Raw genomic sequence first — 26,079 nt, 5'->3', positions numbered from 1 at the left:
TCTGAGGATAGAGTGGTGAACAAAACAGAGCTTACGGGCTTCCCTGGTGGCGCAGTGGTCGAGAGTCTGCCTGCCAATGCAGGGGACACGGGTTCGAGCCCTGGTCTGGGAAGATCCCACATGCCGCAGAGCAACTGGGCCCGTGAGCCACAATTACTGAGCCTGCACGTCTGGAGCCTGTGCTCCGCAACAAGAGAGGCCGCGATAGTGAGAGGCCCACGCACCGCGATGAAGAGTGGCCGCCACTTGCCGCAACTGGAGAAAGCCCTCGCACAGAAACGAAGACCCAACACAGCCAAAAATAAAAATAAAAAAAAAACAAAAAAAAAAACCAGAGCTTATATTCTTAGTGGGGACCAATGACAAATAAATGGACATGCAAATAAGATAATTTCGGGTTGCAATAAGCACCATGAAAGAAATAAGCAGGGTGCACTAATAGAGGGAACTGGTAATGGAGGTTATTTTATTTTATTTTATTTTGAGGTTATTTTAAATCAGGTGCTCAGGAAAGAATGTTCTGAGAAAGTGATGTTTGAATCAAATCACAAAGGAGGAGAATTAGCCAGACATTTGAAGAGCTTGGGGAAAAGTATTACAGGTAGAAGAGACAGCTAGCATAAAAACCCAGAGGTAGGAAAGAGCCTAGTGTATTTGAAGTACTGAAAGAAAACTGTGCAGCCTGAGAGTTGTGAAGGAGAGGGTAGATGGTGTGATGTGGATTTGGAGAGCTATACGGGAACCAGCTCACCCAGGGCCTTGCAGCCCACAGTGAGAGTTTCAGTTTTATTTTGAGAGCAGCCAAAGCCATTGAAGAGGTTTAAAAGTTGATTTACATTTCTACAAAATTGATTTACATTTCTAAAAAAGTGTAGGCAGAGGCAGATGGCACAGGGCTTTGTGAACCATGTGAACCAAAAGGATTTTTGTCTTTATCGTAAGAGCAGACAGAATCCGTTGACAAGTTTTAAGTAGGGGAACCATATGATGATTAAGAGTTTAGAAAGACTGTATCATCTGCTTAGTGGAGAAAGGATTGAAGGAAGTGAAAGTGGAAGCAGGATGACTAATGAAGAGGCTGCTCTTGAAATGTTCCTGGGTAATGAAGAGTACCAGACAGAGGTGGTGGCAGTGGAAACAGAAAGAAGACAGATTTGGCAGCTGTTTGGCCTGGATAATTGACAGAGAAAGGGTGAGAGAGGGAGAGGGAAAGAGAGAAATGAAGGTGATGCTTAGATTTCTTTTTTTCTTAATAAATTTATTTATTTATTTTTGGCTGCATTGGGTCTTCGTTGCTGTGTGATTGGGTTTTCTCTAGTTGAGGCGAAGGGGGCTACTGTTCTTTGTGATACGAGGGCTTCCCATTGTGGTGGCTTCTCTTGTTGCGGAGCATGGACTCTAGGTGTGCAGGCTTCACTAGTTGTGGCACACAGGCTCAGTAGTTGTGGTGCACGGGCTTAGTTGCTCCACGGCATGTGGGATCTTCCTGGACCAGGGCTCGAACCCATGTCCCCTGCATTAGCAGGCAGATTCTTAACCACTGTGCCACCAGGGAAGTCCAATGCCTAGATTTCTAACTTAGGGAACAGAGAGGTGCTTCTACTCAGTAATAGAGGGAGGACTGGAGGAGGAGCAAGCTTGGGGGACAAAACAATTCATTTGTCACCTGTTTGTATCATTTTTATATGAAAAAAGGAAGAAATCACACTTAGAAATTGGACTAAATAAGAAACAAAGATATGCACTATCACCACTATTACTATGTAACCTTTCATTGGAGATATTAGCCAATGAAATTAGATAAAAAAAAATAAAATTAGAAAGTAGGTAAAATTATATTTATTTGTCAATGATTGTATTCCAAGAGAACCCAAGTGAATCAACTGAAAAACTGCTCTAAACAAGAAAAGTCCATAAGGATATGGGATATAAAATTAATATACAAAAATCAATATAGATAGGGCAGACAGCAGAAGCAAGAAGAATTACAATTCTGCAGCCTGTGGAATGAAAACCGTATTCACAGAAAGAGAGACAAAATGAAAAGGCAGAGGACTTTGTACCAGATGAAGGAACAAGATAAAACCCAAGAAAAACAACTAAATGAAGCAGAGATAGGCAACCTTCCAGAAAAAGAATTCAGAATAATGATAGTGAAGATGATCCAGGACCTTGGAAAAAGAATGGAGGCAAAGATCGAGAAGATGCAAGAAATGTTTAACAAAGACCTAGAAGAATTAAAGAACAAACACCTAGAAGAATTAGAGAACAAACAGAGACGAACAATACAATAACTGAAATGAAAAATACACTAGAAGGAATCAATAGAAGAATAACTGAGGCAGAAGAACGGATAAGTGACCCAGAAGACAGAATGGTGGAATTCACTGCCACGGAACAGAATAAAGAAAAAAGAATGAAAAGAAATGAAGACAGCCTAAGAGACCCCTGGGACAACATTAAACGCAACGACATTTGCATTATAGGGGTCCCAGAAGGAGAAGAGAGAGAGAAAGGACCAGAGAAAATATTTGAAGAGATTATTGTCGAAAACTTCCCAAACATGGGAAAGGAAATAGCCACCCAAGTGCAGGAAGCGCAGAGTCCCAGGCAGGATAAAACCAAGGAGAAACACGCCGAGACACATAGTAATCAAACTGACAAAAATTAAAGACAAAGAAAACTTATTGAAAGCAACAAGGGAAAAATGACAAAAACATACAAGGGAACTCCCATAAGGTTAACAGCTGATTTCTCAGCAGAAACTCTACAAGCCAGAAGGGAGTGGCACGATACATTTAAAGTGATGAAAGGGAAGAACACACAACCAAGATTACTCTACCCAGCAAGGATCTCATTCAGATTTGACGGAGAAATCAAAAGCTTTACAGACAAGCAAAAGCGAAGAGAATTCAGCACCACCAAACCAGCTCTAAACAAAGGCTAAAGGAACTTCTCTAAGTGGGAAACACAAGAGAAGAAAAGGACCTACACAAACAAACCCATAACAATTAAGAAAATGGTAATAGGAACATACGTATCGATAATTACCTTAAACGTGAATGGATTAAATGCTCCAACCAAAAGACAGCCTCGCTGAATGGATACAAAAGCAAGACCCATATATATTCTGTCTACAAGAGACCCACTTCAGGCCTGGGGACACATACAGACTGAAAGTGAGGGGATGGAAAAAGATATTCCATGCAAATGGAAACAAAAGAAAGCTGGAGTAGCAATATTCATATCAGATAAAATAGACTTTAAAATAAAGAATGTTACAAGGGACAAGGAAGGACACTAGATAATGATTAAGGGATCAATCCAAGAAGAAGATATAACAATTATAAATATATATGCACCCAGCATAGGAGCACCTCAATACATAAGGCAACTGCTAACAGCTACAAAAGAGGAAATCGACAGTGACACAATAATAGTGGGGGACTTCAACACCTCACTTACACCAATGGACAGATCATCCAAACAGAAAATTAATAAGGAAACAGAAGCTTTAAATGACACAATAGACCAGATGGATTTAATTGATATTTATAGGACATTCCATCCAAAAACAGCAGATTACACTTTCTTCTCAAGTGCACACAGAACATCCTCCAGGATAGATCACATCTTGGGTAGCAAATCAAGCCTCGGTAAATTTAAGAAAATTGAAATCATATCAAGCATCTTTTCTGACCACAATGCTATGAGATTAGAAATCAATTACAGGGAAAAAAACGTAAAAAACACAAACACGTGGAGGCTAGACAATAAGTTACCAAATAATCAAGAGATCACTGAAGAAATCAAAGAGGAAATCAAAAATACCTAGAGACAAATGACAATGAAAACACGACGATCCAAAACCTATGGGATGTAGCAAAAGCAGTTCTAAGAGGGAAGTTTATAGCAATACAAGCTTACCTCAAGAAACAAGAAAAATCTCAAATAAACAATCTAACCTTAAAGGAAGGTTAGAGAAAGAGGAACAAACAAAACCCAAAGTTTGTAGAAGGAAAGAAATCATAACGATCAGAGCAGAAATAAGTGAAATAGAAACAAAGAAAACAATAGCAAAGATCAATAAAACTAAAAGCTGGTTCTTTGAGAAAGTAAACAAAATTGATAAACCTTTAGCCAGACTCATCAAGAAAAAGAGGGAGAGGACTCAAATCAATAAAATTAGAAATGAAAAAGGAGAAGTTACAACGGACACCTCAGAAATAAAAAACATCTTAAGAGACTACTACAAGCAACTCTATGCCACTAAAATGGACAACCTGGAAGAAATGGACAAATTCTTAGAAAGGTATAACCTTCCAAGACTGAACCAGGAAGCAATAGAAAATATGAACAGACCAATCACAAGTAATGAAATTGAAACTGTGATTAAAAATCTTCCAACAAACAAAAGTTCAGGACTAGATGGATTCACAGGTGAATTCTATCAAACATTTAGAGAAGAGCTAACACTCATCCTTCTCAAACTCTTCCAAAAAATTGCAGAGGAAGGAACACTCCCAAACTCATTCTAGGAGGCCACCATCACCCTGATACCAAAACCAGACAAAGATACTACAAAAAAAGAAAATTACAGACCAGTATCAGGGATGAATATAGATGCAAAAATCCTCAACAAAATACTAGCAAACAGAATCCAACAACACATTAAAAGGATCATACACCATGATCAAGTGGGATTTATCCCAGGGATGCAAGGATTCTTCAATATACGCAAATCAGTGTGATACACCATGTTAACAAACTGAAGAATAAAAACCATATGATCATCTCAATAGATGCAGAAAAAACTTCTGACAAAATTCAACACCCATTTATGATAAAAACTCTCCAGAAAGTGGACATAGAGAGAACCTACCTCAACGTAATAAAGGTCATATATGACAAACCCACAGCAAACATCATTCTCAATGGTGAAAAACTGAAAGCATTTCCTCTAAGATCAGGAAGAAGACAAGGATGTCCACTCTCACCACTATTATTCAACATAGTCTTGGAAGTCCTAGCCATGGCGATCAGAGAAGAAAAAGAAATAAAAGGAATACAAATTGGAAAAGAAGAATTACAACTGTCACTGTTTGCAGGTGACATGATACTATACATAGAGAATCCTAAGGATGCCATCAGAAAACTACTAGAGATAATCAATGAATTTGGTAAAGTTGCAGGATACAAAATTAATGCACAGAAATCTCTTGCATTCCTATACACTAACAATGAAAGATCAGAAAGAGAAATTAAGGAAACAATCCCATTCACCCTTGCAACAAAAAGAATAAAATACCTAGGAAGAAACCTACCTAAGGAGGTAAAAGACCTGTCCTCAGAAAACTATAAGACACTGATGAAAGAAATCAAAGATGACACAAACAGATGGAGAGATATACCATGTTCTTGGATTGGAAGAATTAATATTGTGAAAATGACTATACTACCCAAAGCAATCTACAGATTCAATGTAATCGCTATCAAATTACCAGTGACCTTTTTTACAGAACTAGAACAAAACATCTTAAAATTTGTGTGGAGACACAAAAGACCCCCGAATAGCCAAACCAGCCTTGAGGGCAAAAAACGGAGCTGGAGAAATCAGACTCCCTGACTTCAGACTATACTACAAAGCTACAGTAATCAAGACAATATGGTATTGGCACAAAAACAGAAATATAGATCAATGGAACAGGATAGAAAGCCCAGAGATAAACCCACGCACCTGTGGTCAACTAATCTATGACAAAGGAGGCAAGGATATACAATGGAGAAAAGACAGTCTCTTCAATAAGTGGTGCTCGGAAAACTGGACAGCTACATGTAAAAGAATGAAATTAGAACACTCCCTAACACCATACACAAAAATAAACTCAAAATGGATTAGAGACTTAATGTAAGAGTGGACACTATAAAACTCTTAGAGGAAAACATAGGAAGAACACTCTTTGACATAAATCACGGCAAGATCTTTTTTGATCCGCCTCCTAGAGTAAGGGAAATAAAAACAAAAATAAACAAATGAGACCTAATGAAACTTAAAAGCTTTTGCAAAGCAAAGGAAACTACAACCAAGATGAAAAGACAACCCTCAGGATGGGAGAAAATATTTGCAAACGAATCAACAGACAAAGGATTAATCTCCAAAATATATAAACAGCTCAGGCAGCTCAAGACCAAAAAAAACAAACAACCCAATCCAAAAATAGGCAGAAGAACTAAACAGACATTTCTCCAAAGAAGATGTGCAAATTGCCAACAAACACATGAAAGAATGCTCAACAACATTAATCATTAGAGAAATGCAAATCAAAACTACAATGCGATATCATCTCACACCAGTCAGAATGGCCATCATCAAAAAATCTACAAACAATAAACGCTGGAGAGGGTGTGGAGAAAAGGGAACCCTCTTGAACTGTTGGTGGGTATGTAAATTGATACAGCCACTATGGAGAACAGTATGGAGGTTCCTTAAAAAACTAAAAATAGAACTACCATACGACCCAGCAATCCCACTACTGGGCATATACCCTGAGAAAACCATAATTCAAAAAGGGTCATGTACCACAATGTTCATTGCAGCTCTATTTACAATAGCCAGGACATGGAAGCAACCTAAGTGTCCGTCAACAGATGAATGGATAAAGAAGATGTGGCACATATATCCAATGTAATATTACTCAGCCATAAAAAGAAATGAAATTGAGTTATTTGTAGTGAGGTGGATGGACCTAGAGTCTGTCATACAGAGTGAAGTAAGTCAGAAAGAGAAAAACAAATACCGTATGCTAACATGGAATCTAAAAAAAAAAAAGTTCATGAAGAACCTAGGGGCAAGACGGGAATAAAGACGCAGACCTACTAGAGAATGGACTTGAGGACATGGGGAGGGGGAAGGGTAAGCTGGGACGAAGTGAGAGAGTGGCATGGACATATATACACTACCAAACGTAAAATAGATAGCTAGTGGGAAGCAGTCGCATAGCACAGGGAGATCAGCTCGGTGCTTTGTGACCAGCTAGAAGGGTAGGATAAGGAGGGTGGGAGGGAGATGAAAGGGGGAGGAGATATGGGGATATATGTATATGTATAACTGATTCACTTTGTTATAAAGCAGAAACTAACACACCATTGTAAAGCAATTATACTCCAATAAAAATGTTAAAAAAAAAAAACTATCGTTTGACATGATAACCACTACCATGTGTGGCTATTTGAATTTAAATGCAAAATAATTAAAATTAAATGAAATGAAATTCGGTTTCTCAATCCTACTGATTACATTTTAAGTTCTCAATAGCCAAGTGTGCTTAGTGGCTGTTGTATTCATGTAATTATAGAACATATCCATCATTGTACAAAGTTCTATCGTCCAGTGCTAAGTTAGAAGATAAGGTGAAAGAGAAGACCACACTTATGAGAGCAACAAATTACCTAGGAATAGGAAAAAAATAGCTCTCTGTTAAACCACATGACTTATTTGGTCACAGACCCCCTGTCTAGACCTCTCTGTATTTCAGGTCACAGCCAAAGTCTCATCTCTTTGGGAATCTTCCCTGACTCTTCCAGGCTGACTCAGAGGTCCCTCCAGTACCCCCCAGTGCAACATACAGTTGATTCTCATTATTTGCAGATTCCGTGTTTGCAAATTTTCCTACTTGCTAAAATTCATTTGTAACCCCAAGAAGGGGGGCAGGAGAGGGGAGAAGAAAGCAGCAGCAATGACAGAGGCCGTAGAGAAACAGGGAAGGTTTAAGACTGGGTGTTTTGGATGAGATCCAGAGCCTCCCTTTTTTTTTTTTTCTTCAGCAAAGACAGCAAAAGAGATGACTTATTGTACACATGTTACATTCAGCCACAAGTGAGAACAGAACTAGTCCAGAATGTCAAAGGTCCAGGGCAAAGGACCAAAAGGGACCATTTTGATACGAGCAAGGTGGGTCTCTCAAAGGTGGTCGAGGTGATCAGGATGGCCATCGATGTTCCAGATCCACTGAGACAAGTTCTAGACAGTAGGCAAGCAGTCCAACAGTTTGTACCAGCGTCCTTGGCCACTGGCTTCCCTTGTTTCTGCTCCTGTGGCTTCCTAGAGCCTCCCTCTTTTTCTCCAGGGCAGCTGTGAGAGGCAGGGTGGGGCTCACATCTCCAGGGCAATCAAGGAAGTGCCCGATTGCTATGGCCTAAAGTGCTTTCCATTTTCCGGGGTGAGGCCTAAGCCCTAAAGTGGCCCAGCCTTGAGTAAGTTCTGATTGCTCACCCATCCAGGAAATTACCTTCTGTCTGGCAGAGATCCTGTTGAAAATGACCTGGGGTGGGTGGACTGAGTCCCCACTCCAAGGTGATCCAATATGGCCTGGATAGCTTGGAGGGAGTCTGGGATATCTTGGGGTGACCTAGGTCAGAGAAGCAAGGAGGGGGCAGGGCTGTCTGCCCTTATAGTGGTTCATCAGAGATGAGAGATGAGGCCTGAAGTCTCTCTGTCTCCCATGGCAGTCACCGCAGTCACTCAACCCAGTACCTTTCCCTTAGGACCCCCATGCAGCCTCAAAGGACATCTGTACTGGGGAAGGTAGGGGAACCACCCAGGGTAGCCCACAGGTTCAGAGAGGGCAATGGAGTCACACAAGGTCACACAGCCAACCAGAGACAGAAGGAGGATGGAATCTAGTTCTCACTCCCACACTCAGAGTTATTTTTGTTTTCCCTACGAATTGTCAGTTTCTTTCTTTCTTTTTTTTTTTCTTTCCAGTATTAATGCTTTATTTCCTAAACAGGGTAGTGGTTTCACAGGTGTTTATTACATTAGTCCTTATAGCATCTGTATGTCTGAAATACATCATAATTTTTAAAGGGGGTAAATGGTAAATTTGTAGAATACAGGAACAGTTTAGAGGAGAGCTTGCTGAGGGAGGGGCATGGATGGGCATAGGGATGAATAAATACAGTCGTGTCTCAGGGCTGAGGAACTGATCTCCATCCCCTTCATCCCCACTGCAGTTTTCTTGGTTCAGGTTTTCATCTTTTCAATAGCTTCCTGTTTGTTTTTCCTTGTTAAAGTCTTGTTCCCCAGAATTTATTGTTTATAGTTCTGAGTGGAATTGTCAGTTTCTGAAGGACCAAGACTCTTGTCCTGTGTCAGTCCCTTCCCCTTTACTTCCACCAGGGCCCAGACTCCAGAGCTAGTTTCCTAGCAGATGGGTTTGGTCTTTTCTGTTAACACCCAGGCGAGATGCAGATTCACTCCCTGCTATTTCTTAAAGGGACTCATGCACAGAGGCCACAAGGGAAGAGACTAAGTTGTCTAATCCAACTGCCACCTGATGCTTGGACGCCACAACGACATTCCTGCCTGTGGCTGGCTGGCTGCATTTTGCTCACACACACCGGTGGCAGACAGTTCATTATGGTTCAAGTCAGTCTTTTTATTTCTAAAGAAAGGTGTAAAAAAGATATTCCTCATCCTAAATGGAAACTGGGTGCTTGTGGTTTGCCGCCACATACCCTGGATCTGCCTTTGGAGTCTGCACAAAACACAACCTCCCGCAATCTCACCTCAGACCTGCAGAGAGTTGAAGATAGACCCATGTCCCCAGAAATGGGTTCAAGGCTTGGTTTCACTCCTTTAGTTGCTTTAATTTCCTGTAAAGAGCACGCGTTTATTTGCTTTTGTAATTATAAAGGAAGCTCCTTATTAAAAATTTTTTTTATTATGGTAAATTTCATATAGGAAAATGCATAAATCTTAACTGTACAGCTCAATTTTTCCCTATGTATACACCCGCATAACCTCCACCCAGTTCAAGATATAGAACATTTCTATCTCCCTGGAAGTTTCCTTGTGCCTTTTTCAATCAATACCCAATCCACCAGAGGTAACGACTATTCTGACTTCTGTCACCATAGATTAGTTTTGCTTATTCTTGAACTTCTTATGAATGGAACCATATAGTATGTATTCTTCTGTGTCTGGTTTCTTTGTCTTAGCACAATGTTTTTGAGATTTATCTGTGTTGTTCTGTGTACTAGTATTTTTTTTTTCATTTTGATTATTGCTGGTAATATTTCATTTTGTGAATACATCACAAAGTGTTTTATTCTCCTGTTGATGGATATTTGGATTTTGTCCAATTTTGGCTGTTGACTAAAGTTGCTATGAACGTTCTTGTACCAGACTTCTGACAGACATATGAACTAATCTTTCTTGGGTGTATGTCTGCATGTGCAATTGTTGTGTCATAGTGTAGATGTATGTCTGGCTTTTTAAGAAACTGCCAAATAATAACATATGAGAGTTCAAGTTAGTCCACATCCTCAGCAACCCTAGATGACAGGTTTTTTTTTAAAGCCATTATTCTGAATGTATCAAGTATCTCATTGTTGCTTTGACTTGCATTCTTTGATGAGATATTATTTTAAGCAGTTTCATACATTACTGGCCATTTGTCCTTTGTGAAATGCTTGTTCCAAGTCTTTTACTCATTTTGAATTGAATGCATTTTTCTTAATGATTTATAAGGGTTCTTTCTATATTCTGGATATGATTTATCAGTCTCTACCTTGCTGATTTGTTTTCTTAATGATATCTGTTGATGATTAGATGTTTTAAAGTCCAATTTATCAATTTTTTAATAGCTAAGTGCATTTTGTGATCTGATTAAGAAATCTTTACCTACCCCAATATCAAAAAAATTCTATGTATTTACTTAGAAGTTTGAGTGTTGAAGTTTTTACATTTAGGTCTATGATCCACCTTAGAATTATTTTTTGTGTATAGTTTAAGGGTCAGGGTTCTTTTTTCTCCACATACATCTAATTGTTCCAATATCATTTATTAAAACGCCATCCTTCCTCTACTTAATTACAATGACACCTTTGATGAAAATCAAGAGAGCATACACGTGTGGGTCCATTCTAGACTCTTTATTCTGTTCCAGTGATCGTATTTGTCTATTTTTGCTCCAAAAGCTCCCTGCTATTAATTACTATAGCTTTATAGTAAATCTTGAAATCTGGTGATGTAAGTGTTCCAACTTTTTTTCAAGAGTTCTTGGATATTCTGGGCTTCCCTGGTGGTGCAGTGGTTAAGAATCCACCTGTCAATGCAGGAGACAAGGGTTCGAGCCCTCGTCCGGGAAGATCCCACATGCCGCGGAGCAACTAAGCCCGTGCGCCACAACTACTGAGCCTGCGCTCTAGACCCCGCGAGCCACAACTACCGAGGCTTCGTGCTGCAACTACTGAAGACTGCACGCCTAGAGCCTGTGCTCCGCAACAAGAAAAGCCACCGCAATGAGGAGCCCTCGCGTCGCAACGAAGAGCAGCCCCGGATCGCCACAACTAGAGAATACAACTAGAGAAAGGCCGCGCACAGTAACGAAGACCCAACGCAGCCAAAAAAAAAAAAAAAAAGAGTTCTTGGATATTCTAGGTCCTTTAATTATCACATAAATTTTGCTATCACCTTGTCAATTTACACACAATCACACACACACATACTACACACGTGGCTTGCTGGAATTTTAATTGGACTGCATTGAACCTATAGACCAATTTAGAAAAAATCAATAACAATATTGAGTCTTCCAATTTATGAACATGGAATATCTGTCCGTTTACTGAGGTCATCTTTAATTTTTCTCCAGATATATTCTATAGTTTTCAGTATCAAGGTCTTGCACACCTTTCAATAGATTTATTCCTAGGTATTTAATATTTTTCATGCAGTTACAAATAGTATTGGTTTTTTTATTTATGAAATTTATTTTCTTATATAAATTATATATTTCTCTGGGCAGACAACCTTCACCTTATTGCACTAATAGCACGTGCATCTGTAATACCAAGCTACAGTACAACTCTTAACAAGGTCTGTATTCAATGTAGCACTTGTCTACCGGGCACTGTAGAAGAGGATGAGGAAAAGCCAGGATCCATCTCAGGTGAAGAATGGGGAGGGGGCAATGTGTCTCCCCTCTGACAGTTGGTTTTCTCCCGGGAAGGGGAACATGCAAAGTTATGTCTGGATTATGGAAGCGGGAGGAGATCTTGGAGGCTGAGAAGCCCAATGCAACACTGTAGCTCGGCTCCCTTTATCTCTGAGGGAAGCAGGGACTCCTCTTTCGCTCATCTGTAACACATCGCTCTGGCGTAGCTGATGCTTTGGGGAAACGGGGACAGGGGTCATCCTCGAATTAGCAACAATTAAGAATAGGCCATACACTGCCTCAGTGTGCCACAGTCCCTGGGGGTCCCTGGCCCCAGGGACCTGAAAGTTGTGTATCCTAGGGAGAGGTGCCACTCAAGGCCCAGAGATGGCTCTGGAAGTCTCTTTATCTAATGGAGCTGGGGATGATTCTTGGACGTCCCCATGACCACACTTAGCTAGCAAAGCTCTGGTGTTGGATCTTCTAACCATTGGTCAAACTGTAATGAGACCGAGTCTGTAGGCAGTGAAGGGATGCCTGAGTAGGAAGGGGGAGGAGTGTGGGGATGGGGGCGGGTAATGGGCAGTGATTGTAACATGATTAGGTCCTCCTTGCAGGTGGAGGCTGGGCTGAACCGGGAGTGGGGTTAGGAGGGGCTGCAAGCCCCCGCCTGGAGCTCCTCTCACTCTGCCTTTGAACGACACTGAAGACAAGTTGCTCACATGCTCTAGAGCACGTTCTTGATACAGGGATGGGGGCTTTGGGGCGAAGTGGTGATTTGGTATTGGCCAAGAGCCACATTAAGCCTTTATGAGAGCAACCACCACAGCCTTGGCATTGAGACTGCGTAGGTCACAGTAGATCTGGCCAGTGCCCACAAAGACGATGGGTTTGCTTGTGATGTAGGTCATAGAAATAGCAGCTCCCACCTTGTCATTGATGGTATCAAATTTGGTAAGGACACCGAGGTGTCTGGGCCATAGAATGGTCAGCCAAGGCTCTGTTGAACTTGACCAGCTGGTCCACGGCCTCATTGCCTACTAAGGCCTCCCCCACACACAGCACCAAGTCGGGTGCGTTGACAGTAATGAGCTTGGCCAGGGCAGTCATTAGAGGGTCATTGTCTTGTATGCGGCCAGCTGTGTCCACCAGCACCACATCAAAACCTTGGTTATGTGCAAAGGCAACGGCTTCCATGGTAATGCCAGCAGCATCCTTGCCATAGCCCTTCTCAAACAACTGTACCATGGTGTGGCCGCCGTGATTCTCGGGGGGGTGTAGGGCACTCAAACGCCGGGTGTGTGTCCGCAGCTGCTCCACAGCCCTGGCACGAAATGTATCGCAGGCAGCAATGAGGACACTGAAGCCATTCTCTAACAGCCAGAAGGAAATCTTGGCAAGATTAATAGACTTCCCCACGTCGTTCACATCACAGAAAATGACCACATAAGGGCGCTGATGGTGCTGGGCATCCATGATATCCTGGAGCATGTCTACACAGCACTGTGGCTGTAGAATCTGCACCAGGGACTCTTGGAGAGCTTGCTTTATGGTGGAAGTCACCGTGCTGAACATCCCCATCACCTTCCCTTCCAGCTTGTTGGCCACAGATTCACAGAGTTGCACTGCAATGTCTGCTGCCACGTTCTTAGCAATGAGATGGTCACGCATCTTGTCCATCACAGATTCCATGTCTTCACGACTCAAGCTCTTGGAACCCTCAAGGCCCTTCAGCATCCCAAACATGCCACCCAGATGCCCCTTGGTAGCACTAGGTTTGATGGAGTTTTGAGCAGCCCCTTCGTCATCTGAGCTGCTGCAGTCCAGATCCTGAAGCTGCCTCCCAGACCCAGTTCCTCGAATCAAGTTGATGCCCTCGGCCGGGGCCACCTCAGGGGCTGCATTGGTGGTGGGAGTGCGATAGTCCAGGACTTCCCTGTTAGCAGTGCCACCCAGTGCCCACACCCCGGGCACTTTTTTGCCCTTCTCCTTGGGAGCATCTGACTTACTGGACTTGCCGGACTTCTCCATACCCCTCCCATGCTTCTGAATGAACTCTTTTCACTTCCTGCGGATCAGTTCCTCTTTGGAAAGTTCTATCCCGTTCTCAGGACCCACTGGGAGACCTGACTTTTCTGCAGGGACTGCTTTGCTGGTAGCCAAAGGGCCATCAGAACCTTCCTTCTTGGTCCCCTTGTTTTTGTTTTTGTTTTGTTTTGTTTTGTTTTTTTGCTGTTCTTGGCTTTTTCCTTAGGCTTTTCACCCCGTGTCTCAATCATGGACCTCACAGGTTTCTTGGCCTTTTCAGAATCTTCAAACTTCTTCATGGTTGTGGGAGCATGGATCTTACTGCTCTCCTCTGCTTCACGAAGGAGCCGCAGAAAGTCATTCTGGCAATTGAAAGTGCCATTCAATAAACTTAAGGCACTTTGCTGTTGGATCTCAGTGCGGTACTGGTCACAAAACAGCCGGTGCACAGCGTCTATCAACTTGCCTGCGTACGTCAGTGTTAGGATCTTCTGAAAACCTACCACAAACTCCAGCTCAAACTGGTTGTCCAGTTTATACCTGAGCGTGAGTGCCTCATTCATGGGTGAAGGAGTTGTTACCTCCCCTTTCCTGCCGCAGTACCGAACGAATCAACGCGTTAATGAGCCGGGTGCCTGAGTCGCTCACGCCCTGGAAGCACCAGAGCACGAGCCGCCTTTGGAGAAAATGGTGAAGAAGTTGAGCTTGGTGGCAGCGGGAAAGGAGCCGGGCAGGCGCCGGGAACTCAGGCTGAGATCGCCGCTGCTTCCTGCTGCGCCAAGCGCGGGACACGTCCCACCAGCGGCCCCGGACACCGGCTCCAATGGTATTGTTTTGTAAGTTTCATTTTCCAATTGTTTCTTGTTAGTATGTATCGACAGAAATACATTTGTTTTGTATATTGACCTTGTATCCAGTAACCTTTTTAAATTCACTTATTAATTCTATGAAACTTCCACATACTTAATTTAAAAAACGTCTTCATCGATCTTAAAGTTCCAGCTGGTATTTTCATTATTTTAAAGCATCCCATTTATTGACCATCACCGCTTATCTTTCTGGCTCACTCTCTTAAATATCCTGAATCCATTAACTTTCTAACCTCTTCAGGATCTCCAGCCCATTGACCCTACCACCTTTTTATTGCCCTTCACCTTGCCTACTTACCTCTTGGGGTCCATGGTCTCATCATTATCATTACTTTCTTGCCCTCTTTCCTCTATATAGATCTTGCCTGGATACACTCCTGTTTAAATCCAAATCCCAGGCTCAACATGGTTGAGAAAAAGACACAACAATATTGGCTAGTTTCACTATAAATGGGCCTGTGATGCTACTCATTTCCCCAGTCCATTTGTTCTTCCACTCTTAACCGACTATCTCACACCCTCTGTCTTCTCAAACCTCCAAAGCCTCCTCTCCACTCTCACTCTCAAATGGTGATCTTGCTTCTTATTTCATTAGAAAAGCAATCAAAAGAGAACTTCTACATTCTACGACCACCACATCAACCTACCCACCAGTATCTGCACTCCTTTATTCGAGCACATTCTTCCTACAATAGTTTTCTCTCTTTCTCTCTCTCACATCTTCCATTACTCCCTCTCTAATGATTCATTCTCAGCAGCTTACAAACAGGCCATGTTATCTCCTGTCTTAAAAACCAAATCAGGGCTTCCCTGGTGGCGCAGTGGATAAGAATCTGCCTGACAATGCAGGGGACATGGGTTTGATCCCTGGTCCGGGAAGATCTCACATGCGGCGGAGCGACTAAGCCCGTGCACCACAACTACTGAGCCTGTGCTCAGGAGCCTGCAAGCCACAACTACTGAAGCCCGCGTGCCTAGAGCCCGTCCTCCGCAACAAGAGAAGCCACCGTGATGAGAAGCCCGAGCACCGCAACGAAGAGTAGCCCCCACTCACCGCAACTAAAGAAAGCCCGCGCACAGCAACGAAGACCCAACGCAGCCAAAAAAAGAAAAAAGAATCAAACCAAATCCCTCCTCTGACAGCACAGTTTTTTCTAGGTACCGTCTCAGTTTTCTAATCTACTTTATAGCAAAACATCTCAAAAGATTGCCTTTATCCTCTCTCTCTACTTTGTCTACTCCCATTCTCTCTTGAACCCACTCCAATCCACTTACCCTAGCCGCAGGGAGTGCTGTAACAGGGAACAGAGAAAAGAGCAGTATCTAGAGAGAGGGATGATTGGACTCTAATCCAGTCAGGCTTTGCCCCAACTATTACATTAAAACTGCTCTTGTCAAGGTCACCAATGACCTCCATGTTGGTAAGTCCAGTGGTCAGTTGCCCTCTTACTTGCTCATCTACAGCCCAGATGATCACTTCCTCCTTGAAACTCATTTGACGTCACAGGGACACCCTTCTCTCTTTGTTCTCTTCTTCCCTCCCAGGCTTTCCTCCCATCTTCCCAACCTCTACCTGAAGTGCCCAGGACCCAGTCTCAGACCTCTTCTCTTGTCTACACTTGGCTGATGGTTCTCAACCCTATCAGATCCAATGCTCCCTTTTAATTTAATTTATTTTTAAAATGTTTTATCATAAATAATGTCAAACATCCAAATGAAAGTGGAGAGAATAGTACAATGTATTCCCATATATCTATTACCTGGGTTCAATATTTAACAATATTTCTCCCCGTTTGCTTTATCTATCCCTTTTTTTCTTTTTCTTTTTTCTTTGCAGAAGTCTGGGATTTGAAAGCAAATCCCAGACACCAGTCATTTCACTCCTACCTACTTCAGTATCCATTTCTTTTTTCTTTTTCTTTCTTTCTTTTGTAATTCAAGCAAGATCGGTATGCATTTCTTAAAGACATGGGCCATTGTCTTGCAAAACCACAATGCCATGACCATACCTAACAGCATTTAAAATAGTTCTTTGGTATCATTTAATATCCAGTCCATAATTACACTTTCCTTAATGTCTCAGATATGTCTTATTACAGTGGATTTGTTCCAAACAGGAACTTGGATCCAAACAGGTCTCCATGTTACATTTTGCTGCCGTATCCTTTCAACTTTATTCATCGCCAGCAGTCCTCCTCTTCCCTTTATTTTTCACACCATTGACTTATTGCAGAAACCAGCTCAATATTCCTGTAGAATGTTCCATATTCTGAATTTACTTCCTTTTTATAGCAAATCTTTTGTAATTTGCCCTTTACTGTCCTGAAATGAAATTGAGAGATAATGTAGCTACTGTATTAGTTAGGGTCTGGCAGGAAACAGATGGCACACTCAAGCCGAGTCCAATCAAGGCCAGTTTTATGAAGGGATTATTGACAAAGATTGGGCAAAGTTAAGGGAACCAACAAGAAATGAGGAAGCACTAGAGGACGTGTCTGCCATCCCTGGGCCTGAAAGACCAAGATGAGGGAGTGGTATCTCCCTTTGGCTGAACCTCACAGGAAGCCACTGGGCAAGGGAACTGGTTGATGTCATTTATGAAAGTTGGTCTCCTGGGGCAGGTAGCAGGGTGCAGAAGAGCAGAGAGTAGATCGGGTCCAGAGGGACAAATGAAGTATACCCCTCAAAGCAATCTACACACATAATTTCAAAATAATGAATTGAATTTCCTGTATTACAAGGAGAAACAAGAGGAAACTAATGTATAAAGTATTATATATTTGAATATGCAAAAATTTTGCACAACTTCACCAGAAGCCCTAATGGAATCATCAGATGCTTGCAGTCGTTCCTAGAATCACTGTGTCTGCCAAAGCTGCACATGCAGACTGATCCAGGAGAACTGGAGTGGCATCTCAAATACAGAGAGAAGCTGTGTTGTTGATTTTCGAATCAAGACCAAGCACCCTCTTGCATCAATTACAGGGAAATGGCGTTCCTGGGAAACTTGGTGTATATTAAAACAATACTCCAAATACTCTGTGTTTATGTGGAGAATAGATTTAGGCTCTACGTTGAGATAAATAATAAACATATTTTTTACCAAATGAATGTCTGATAGAACATTTGAAAATCATATGGAATGTGGGACAATTTCTGTTATGCAGGACTGTCCTGTGCATTGCAGGATGCCGAGGAGCCCCAGCCCCACCCACTAAAGCCTCATAGTGCTCCCCACCCTAATCATGAATACATAACCTCCCCCCGCAAAAATGTCCTGGCAATTTTCCAAATTTTTTTCTAGTGGGTGGATCATCCTGTTGGAGAATCATTGGCTTAAGTGATCTCCTCCGGTCTCATGGATTTAAGTACACTGACGGCTTCCAAATTATTCATTGTCTCATCATCTCTCCTGAGTGTACACTTGTAGATTAAATTTCTACTTCCTGTCTCTGTTTACATCACTAACTGGCACCTCACAGTTTACATGTTACAACCAAAACCTTGAACCTACTCCTGAACGCAGACACCCCCAACCTTCTCCTCCCCCAGATTTTTTTTTTTTTTTTTGGCTGCATTGTGTCTTTGTTTCTGCGCATGGGCTTTCTCTTCATTGCGGTGCGCATGCATCTCATTGAGGTGGCTTCTCTTGCTGCGGAGCACGGGCTCTAGGCGTGCGGGCTTTAATAGTTGTGGCACAAGGGCTCAGTAGTTACGGCTCGTGGGCTCTAGAGTGCAGGCTCAGCAGTTGTGGCACATGGGCTTAGTTGCTCCTAGGCATGTGGGATCTTCCCAGACCAGGGCTTGAACCCATGTCCTCTGCATTGGCAGGCGGATTCTTAACCACTACGCCACCAGGGAAGTCCCAAGATTTATTTTAGTTTAGTAAGTAACAATTTAATTCTTCTAGTTGTTCAGGCCAAAAATATTAGAATCATTCCCAACACCTCTCTTTTTCTCATGCTCCACATGGGATCCATCAGTCAATTCAGTTGGCTCCACCTCCGAAATGCATTCCAATCTGATCAATTTTACCATCCCCACCACCATTTTGGTCCAAACCATTGTCATCTCCCAAAACTGTTACAACAGCCTCCAAAAGGGTCTCCCTGTTTCCACCCTGGTCTCTACTTTCTATCTGCAACATGGCAGCCAGTGAGATCACTTAAAAAATGTGAGTTAGATCAGCTCACGCCTCTACTCAAAAACCCTGCAAGGTTCTAAGTGAAATGGGAACCTCTGGTATCTCTGTGTCTCCAAATTCCTTCTTCCTGTAAGGACATCAGTCAGATTAGATTAGGGCCCATCCGAACAGTCTCTTTTAACTTAAACACCTCTTTCAAAGTAGTCCATTCTGAGGTACTGGGGATTGAGCTTCAACATATGAATTTTGGAGAAACACAATTCAGCCTATAACAACATCCCTATTCATATGAGGGATAGTTGCATTGTATTAAGGAAAACATTACTGTTCTTTGAAAGTTAAATATGGACAGAAGAATGTATATGAGTTTCACTGACTAGCTAAAGGGGTAGACCATATCAGATTGTTGGCATCTCAGCACCATTCTCACTTCCTTCTAAGATTCATCCTCACTTCCCCTATATTTTGGAGGCTGGAAGCCTCAAGACTGTGTTTCCCAGATACCCTCGACAGCACAGTTCTGGGTTGTGTCCTGCAAATGAGAGGTGCACATGTGAGATTTTCAAAGCAGAGGAAAGGAGAGACCATTATTACTCTGTCAGTGGTGACCAGGCTAGGGCTTCTGCAGGTGGCAGGTGGAGGTTTGGAGTGTAGCTTCAGGCTTCCTCCTGTGAATCACCCACTTTGTGTCTCTGGTAACTGAGATCACTGGTGTTGGTTCCTTATGATTTCTGCACTTCCTGATTGCCTAAACATTAGCAGACATATTTTTGGCTGCAAGATTCTTTGCAAGATACTTCTCAAAATCTTGTATTATCATTACCAAGCCCTCTTCTTCTTCCTCAATTGTACAGGCATGGAGGCCCAGCTGGGCAGGCCAAGTTGCAGTAGTCTAGTTCTCCATCTGGGAACAGAGGAAGAGAGCTGTTCCTTACCAGCTTTCATAATACCCTCAAGACTGGGGTTCTAACATTTTTCCCAAGGAAACTCTGCACTGGTGGTTGGTTGCAGGACATTTAGGGTGATGAATTAAATATTGCACATAGGATTGGAAGACTTTAGTTCTAGGCCCAGCCTAACTATGTGATTACTACATGGCCTTGGACAAAACCCTTGACTTTTGGGGTCTTACTTTCCCCATTTATAAAATGGGAGAAAGAAGAAGAAAACAAATTTGAGTAATAGCTAACATTTACACATTACTTTCTATGTTCCAGTCATTATTCTGAAGACTTTTCATATAGCCACTCATTGAATCATCATAAAAATCATATGAGAAAGGTACCATTTCTATCTTACATTTGGGGAAACAGATATTAAGAAACTTACCTGGACTTCCCTGGTGGTGCAGTGGTTAAGAATCCACCTGCCAATGCAGGAGACACTGGTTCGAGCCCTGGTCTGGGAAGATCCCACATGCTGTGGAGCAACTAAGCCCTTGAGCCACAACTACTGAGTCTGCTCTCTAAAGCCCACGAGCCACAACTACAGAAGCCCGTGCCTAGAGCCTGTGCTCTGCAACAAAGAGAAGCCATCGCAACGAGTACCCCACGCGCTGCAACTAGAGAAAGCCTGCGTACAGCAATGAAGACCCAGTGCAGCCAAAAATAAAATAAATAAATAAATAAATTTATTAAAAAAAAAAAAAGAAACTTACCCAAGTCACCCAGGAAGTCTGTGTCCTTGTTGAGGCTTTTAGCCATTAAGCTATTTGGCCTCTTGCTTCATGAAAATGTGTGATAAATGGCGATCGATTTACAGTTTGGAAATGACTAGTTTGGGATGTAGTGGCCTTTGTCCCAAGTTCTTTGGCCTCCCCAAACAAAGTAGGAATTCACTGGATCCAGGAACTAAAGACATTAGGAATTGTCCTATGTCTTCCTCTCGTGTGACTCTCTGCATAACTTTGCTCAGCATTTTGTTCCACTGGCAGGTAGAAGACGACCAACCCATAGCTCTGAAGCATACTTCTCGGTTCAAGTGACCTCTGCTGATTGAGTTGGACACTCCTGATTCTAATTATGGATTTCCCTGAGAGAGAGACCCTATTAGCCCAGCTAGAATCTGGAAATGACTGCTCTCCAATCACTTGGAGGCGGTACATTCACTTTCTGGACTATAGAGATATTTAGGTCCTTTTTCACCAGCTCAGAGACAGTAATATGTCTCTGTCCTTATGGAAAAATCTCTTCCTTCTCCAAGCCTGGCAGCCAGCCTCAATCTTCCAGGGACAGCTCAGTTATAGTGGAAAGAGCCTTCCATGCAACCTGAAGTCCTGGGATGGGATTGACGTCCAGGTCACCACTTACTGACTATGTGACCTCAGGCAAGTTATATAACCTCCCTGAGCCTCTGTGTACTCATTTCAGAAAAATCAGAAAATGCAAACAGTTATAACTAGAAAAAGAAAACCACCCTCTTTGTCCCCTTCTTTCTCCCTTTTACTGGGCTCCTTTTGATGTAACACACACAGGCACAGATGGGAGGAGTCTAAGGGTTTAGTTTCAAAGCTTTGGCAGGGCCTTTGTGTCTTTGTAGAAAAAGGAAAAGCCATTAAGAAGTACCTGGCTCTTCAATAGCCTTGCTCATTATTCCCAGCGGCCTAAGTGAACACAGTTTGGGAGGCCAAGGATCAAAGAAAGAAAATAAAACTGTTCTGCATTGCAGATAGAAGTCCTACCCATTGTGAGAGAGGTGGCCTTGCAAATTACGGGGGTAGAGTGGGTGAGGTAGCTAAGTCAGGAACAATTAGTGAAACCCAAGAGCAGAGAATTGTATAAACCTCTAGGGGAAGGTAGGCAACTAGGACAAGTATGGGAGGGGTAGGTTTCCCCTTCCTGTTCTGACCCAGTCAGTGGCAGCAGGCCACCTCTAATCTAATCTAAAAGAGCCCCTTAGAGGAAGTTAGTAAAGGGCGCCCCCTCCCTGAGTGGATGCAGCTCTGTGCCAGGGTGCAGGGTTTGGTGAGTGGAGTGTGACCTGCGCACCTTACACGCATTCATGGTCTCCAAGGCTACGCTCAGCAGCCCTGAGTGCCAGTCCTCAATGTAGACTAGTGAGCTGCAAGGAAGGTCTGCTGAGAGGACAGACCCAAATGGAGCCCAAACAAGGGTGATGCCCAGAGCTCTCCCCGCATCTCAAGACACACCTGGTGGGATGAGAAAAGGAGAGGCCAAGCATGCAGCCCAGCTCCCTACCCTCTAAGATTATGTACAATTGCCTCTACAAAAATAAATAAATAAATTAAAAAAAAAATTTTTTTTTAGAAACTGTTTATTTTCCATCAACCTATTTCCATTTTAAGAGTTTGTGGAAGAACAGCTTAAGACCACTCAGTGGTTGCTCCTACCCACTCAGTGGCCCGAGCAGTGGGAACTGCAGACCAGTCTTCAGTGGCGGGCTGAGCACTCCAGTCTTCAGGGGGGAACTGCTGAATAGGCACAGGGCACCTGCACACCTTCGGACCAGTCCGCCACCTCAGGCTGAGGAGCAGTGAACTCAGGAGCGGGAGCGGTCCATTCACCCTGAAATTCCTCCTTGGTCACAGCCTTCTCAGCTGCCGCCTGCTCTTCCTTTTCAATCTCTTCAGGATCTCTGTAGAAGTAGAGATCAGGCATGACCTCCCATGGGTGTTCATGGGAGATGGTGCCATGCATGTGCAGAACTTCCCGGGCAAGCATCCACCACATCAGACCCACTGAGTGAGCTCCCTTGTTGTTGCATGGGATGGCAATGTCCACATACTGCAGAGGAGAGTCTGTGTTACACAGAGCAATGGTAGGCAGGTTAACGTAAGAGGCCTCTGTGAGAGGCAGGTGGTCAGCCCTGGATCAGTAACCACCGGAAGTCTTGGCTCCCGGAAGGCTGCCTGGATCTGGTTAGTGAATGTTCCAGGAGTGAAGCGGCCAGCAATAGGAGTGGCTCCAGTGGCAGCAGCAAACTTCAGCACAGCTCGCTGGCCAGTATTCCTGGAGGATATGACACTGACATCAGCTGGGTTTTCAATGGCAACAATGGCACGAGCTGCCAACAGAAGCTTCTCCCAGGTTCTCTTCAGATTTATGATGTAGACGCCATCACTGTTCCTGTTGTAGATGTACTGTTCCATTTGGAAGTCAAGGTTGGTGCCACCTAAGTGGGTTCCTGCTGGCAAGGAATTTGAGGACATCCTCCTCCTTCATTTGCAGGACATCAAGGGCTCCGGACATCGTGAAAGTTTCCCTTTAAGTTACGATGGGAATCCAGAACGAAGCCGTATGGACCCCTATCTGGCGCAGAAAGCTAAATATTTTTAAAAAGTAAAAAACAAAACAAACAAACAAGCAATTGCCTCTAGCCTCCAATCCCAAACCCTGTGAAGGAAATCCACAGTCTTCTTAAGAATCCTGTGAATTCCTAGGGATTACATTCTCAGGTTATCCCACTGGGTTCCTGATCACATGTATGACCTCACTTCTTCAAGTTTTACAAAAACTACTCATACTAAGCATTAGTTTGAGAGTAGATGTATAAGATTAGAGGTGGGCAGGGAAGTATTTACATTGAAAAAGGGAAAACTCCAATCTTAAAATTCTTTTTTTTTTTTTTTTTAATATTTATTTATTTGGCTGCGCTGGGTCTTAGTTGCGGCATGCGGGATCTAGTTCCCTGACCGGGGATCAAACCTGGGCCCCCTGCATTGGGAGCTCAGGGTCTTAGCCACTGGGCCACCAGGGAAGTCCCCCGATCTTATTTATTTATTTACTTTTGGCTGTGTTGGGTCTTTGTTGATGCACACGGGCTTTCTCTAGTCGTGGTGATCGGGGGCTACTCTTCATTGCAGTGGGCTGGCTTCTCATTGCAGTGGCTTCTCTTGTTGCGGAGCAGGGGCTCTAGGCGCGCGGGCTTCAGTAGTTGTGGCACGCGGGCTCTAGAGCACAGGCTCAGTCGTTGTGGCTCACGGGCTTAGTTGCTCCGCAGCATGTGGGATCTTCCCAGACCAGGGCTTGAACCCGTGTCCCCTGCATTGGCAGGCGGATTCTTAACCACTGCGCCACCAGGGAAGCCTGGGGAGTCCCCCAGTCTTAAAATTCTTTTCAGTTATCCTGCCATTCTATGTGTTTCTCACTGACATTTAACCCCATGTACATCCAGTCTTCCAGAATTTTGCTGGCTCCCCTCACTCTCCCTTTCCTATATATCCCTCCTTCTAGAATTACCTTCTGTACTCCAATTTGCCTTCCTCTATTATGCAGACCAATTCAGCTCTCCCCAACTCTGAATCTGCAACATGGATATCTAAACTCATCAAGTGGGGGGGGTCTCATATTTAATGGAATCCACCCTTCGTATAACACCATACATGTGATACAGTTGTGAGAACCTAAGGGGAAAAAAAATGTTAGCTTCATTTACCATGAAATGCTGGTGAACCTCCTGGGTAATGTGATGCTTAGTAAATAGGAGGCATAGAATATCAGGTAAAGTTGAAGTAGAGTGATTTTTTTTTTTTTTTTTTTAGCCAGAGTGAGAACTTGAGTTGTTACCTGGACCTCCACATTGCTGGGAAATGTGAAATATTCTGCATATCTGGCTTAGTCAGAAATATACTGATCTTCTGTTAACTTGATCTTTAAATAGAAATTAAGGTCTCTCAATAATGAAGCCTTCAAGTTGCCACTCCCTGAAGACAAAGATGGGTTTTGTGGGCCCTGAGGATTATATAGTTTTACTGGGTATAGTTTTAATTTTATGTTTTATTTTATTTTATTTTTTAACCACATGGCATGTGTTATCTTAGTTTCCCGACCAGGGGTGGAACCTGCACCCCCGCAGTGGAAGTGTGGAGTCTTAACCACTGGACGGCCAGGGAAGTCCCATTACTGGGTGCTTTTTTAAATGGTGGTTCTTAAACATTAAAAAATTATTAGTATAAATATAACTCAGTGAGACTTCAATGTCCTGCGTTGGAGATGATGAAGGAGAGGGGAAGTGGGGAAGTGCTGACTGACACAAGTTAAGTCACTTTGTGCAATTTTGCCTAAAGATGGAGCTATCGAAGTCAATGCAAATCCAGAGTATTTTGATTGTCCATGACTTGGGGACAGAGATCAAAGCAAAAAATCTTACTTCTAGTTAAGTTTAATAAGTCAGAGAGTCTGCTGTGTTCCAAGAAGTTCAAATATTGATACATACTGCCCAGACTTCAGTGAATCACAATTCGTATCTTGGATGGTAGAGAGGCAGGGCCAAGTGGAACTACCTATTACAAACTGGCCTCTCTCTGTTCTGTGGAGAAGAGATGGTCAAGATGACATAGAAATTCCTAATAAAGATTTTTAGGATCATTTTTTTTTAATGGGGTCTCATGGATGACCACGCAGCTGGCAATCTGCCAGGATTCTTGGGAATGACAAAAAGTGGTGATTGCTGAGTTAAGGGTGTGGATGTTGAGTGGCTTGGAATGGTTGGGACAGAAGTTCTCTCAGGGTGTCAGCAAAATAGAAGGTCCCAGGGACACAATATTTGCTGCTCTTTTCTCCCAGCTCATATCATCAACACCCTGAATCTCCTTTTCCTGGTAGCTGTCACAAAACCTGGGAATAAGGGTTGTAAACTTGGTTGCAAATGGCGGGGAGCAAAAGAATACATAAGTATGAACACAAAATTGGGTACAGGATTTTGGAAGGCTCTCACACAAGGAAGGGGTCCTAAATCTTAAGCTTCATTAATTTTATGTTAAATGTGTGTCTATTTTGACCTGAGTCAGAAAACATTTTTCTGCCCACTGTATTTCTGGCCATTGGTCCTTCTGGAAGGCATCATAGAAAAGGATCAAAATCCATCATGTTCATTCTTGCCGAGTGATGGCATAACATCAGAGCAGCAACCCTGGGCCATCATAGGAACTAGCCTTTCACTAGCTCATCAAAGGTCAACTTTGTAATGAGAGAAGCAAGCAGAACAGCAGGGATGTATCTGGAAAACATCAGGTTATTATGACTATTTTTTCAGCATTCTCGTGCTGATTGCTCAGAGGTTGTTTGTGCTAGCTGCACAATGAAGGATAGAGGACAGCCAAGATGATCAGGCCAAGCTCTGCAATTTATAACTTCCCATA

The 26,079-nt window shown here is 43.0% G+C and overlaps 2 pseudogenes; both read right to left on the bottom strand.

Moving 5' to 3' along the window:
- Positions 1–12,739: 12,739 nt before the first annotated feature.
- On the bottom strand, positions 12,740–20,683 carry LOC133087212 (signal recognition particle receptor subunit alpha-like; annotated as a pseudogene).
- Positions 20,684–22,302: 1,619 nt separating this feature from the next.
- On the bottom strand, positions 22,303–23,245 carry LOC133088699 (small ribosomal subunit protein uS2-like; annotated as a pseudogene).
- Between the last annotated feature and the right edge of the window lie 2,834 nt (positions 23,246–26,079).

This window comes from Eubalaena glacialis, chromosome 3 (assembly GCF_028564815.1).
Source record: "Eubalaena glacialis isolate mEubGla1 chromosome 3, mEubGla1.1.hap2.+ XY, whole genome shotgun sequence".
NCBI lineage: Eukaryota > Metazoa > Chordata > Mammalia > Artiodactyla > Balaenidae > Eubalaena > Eubalaena glacialis.
This window is presented reverse-complemented; position numbering and strand designations above follow the sequence as displayed.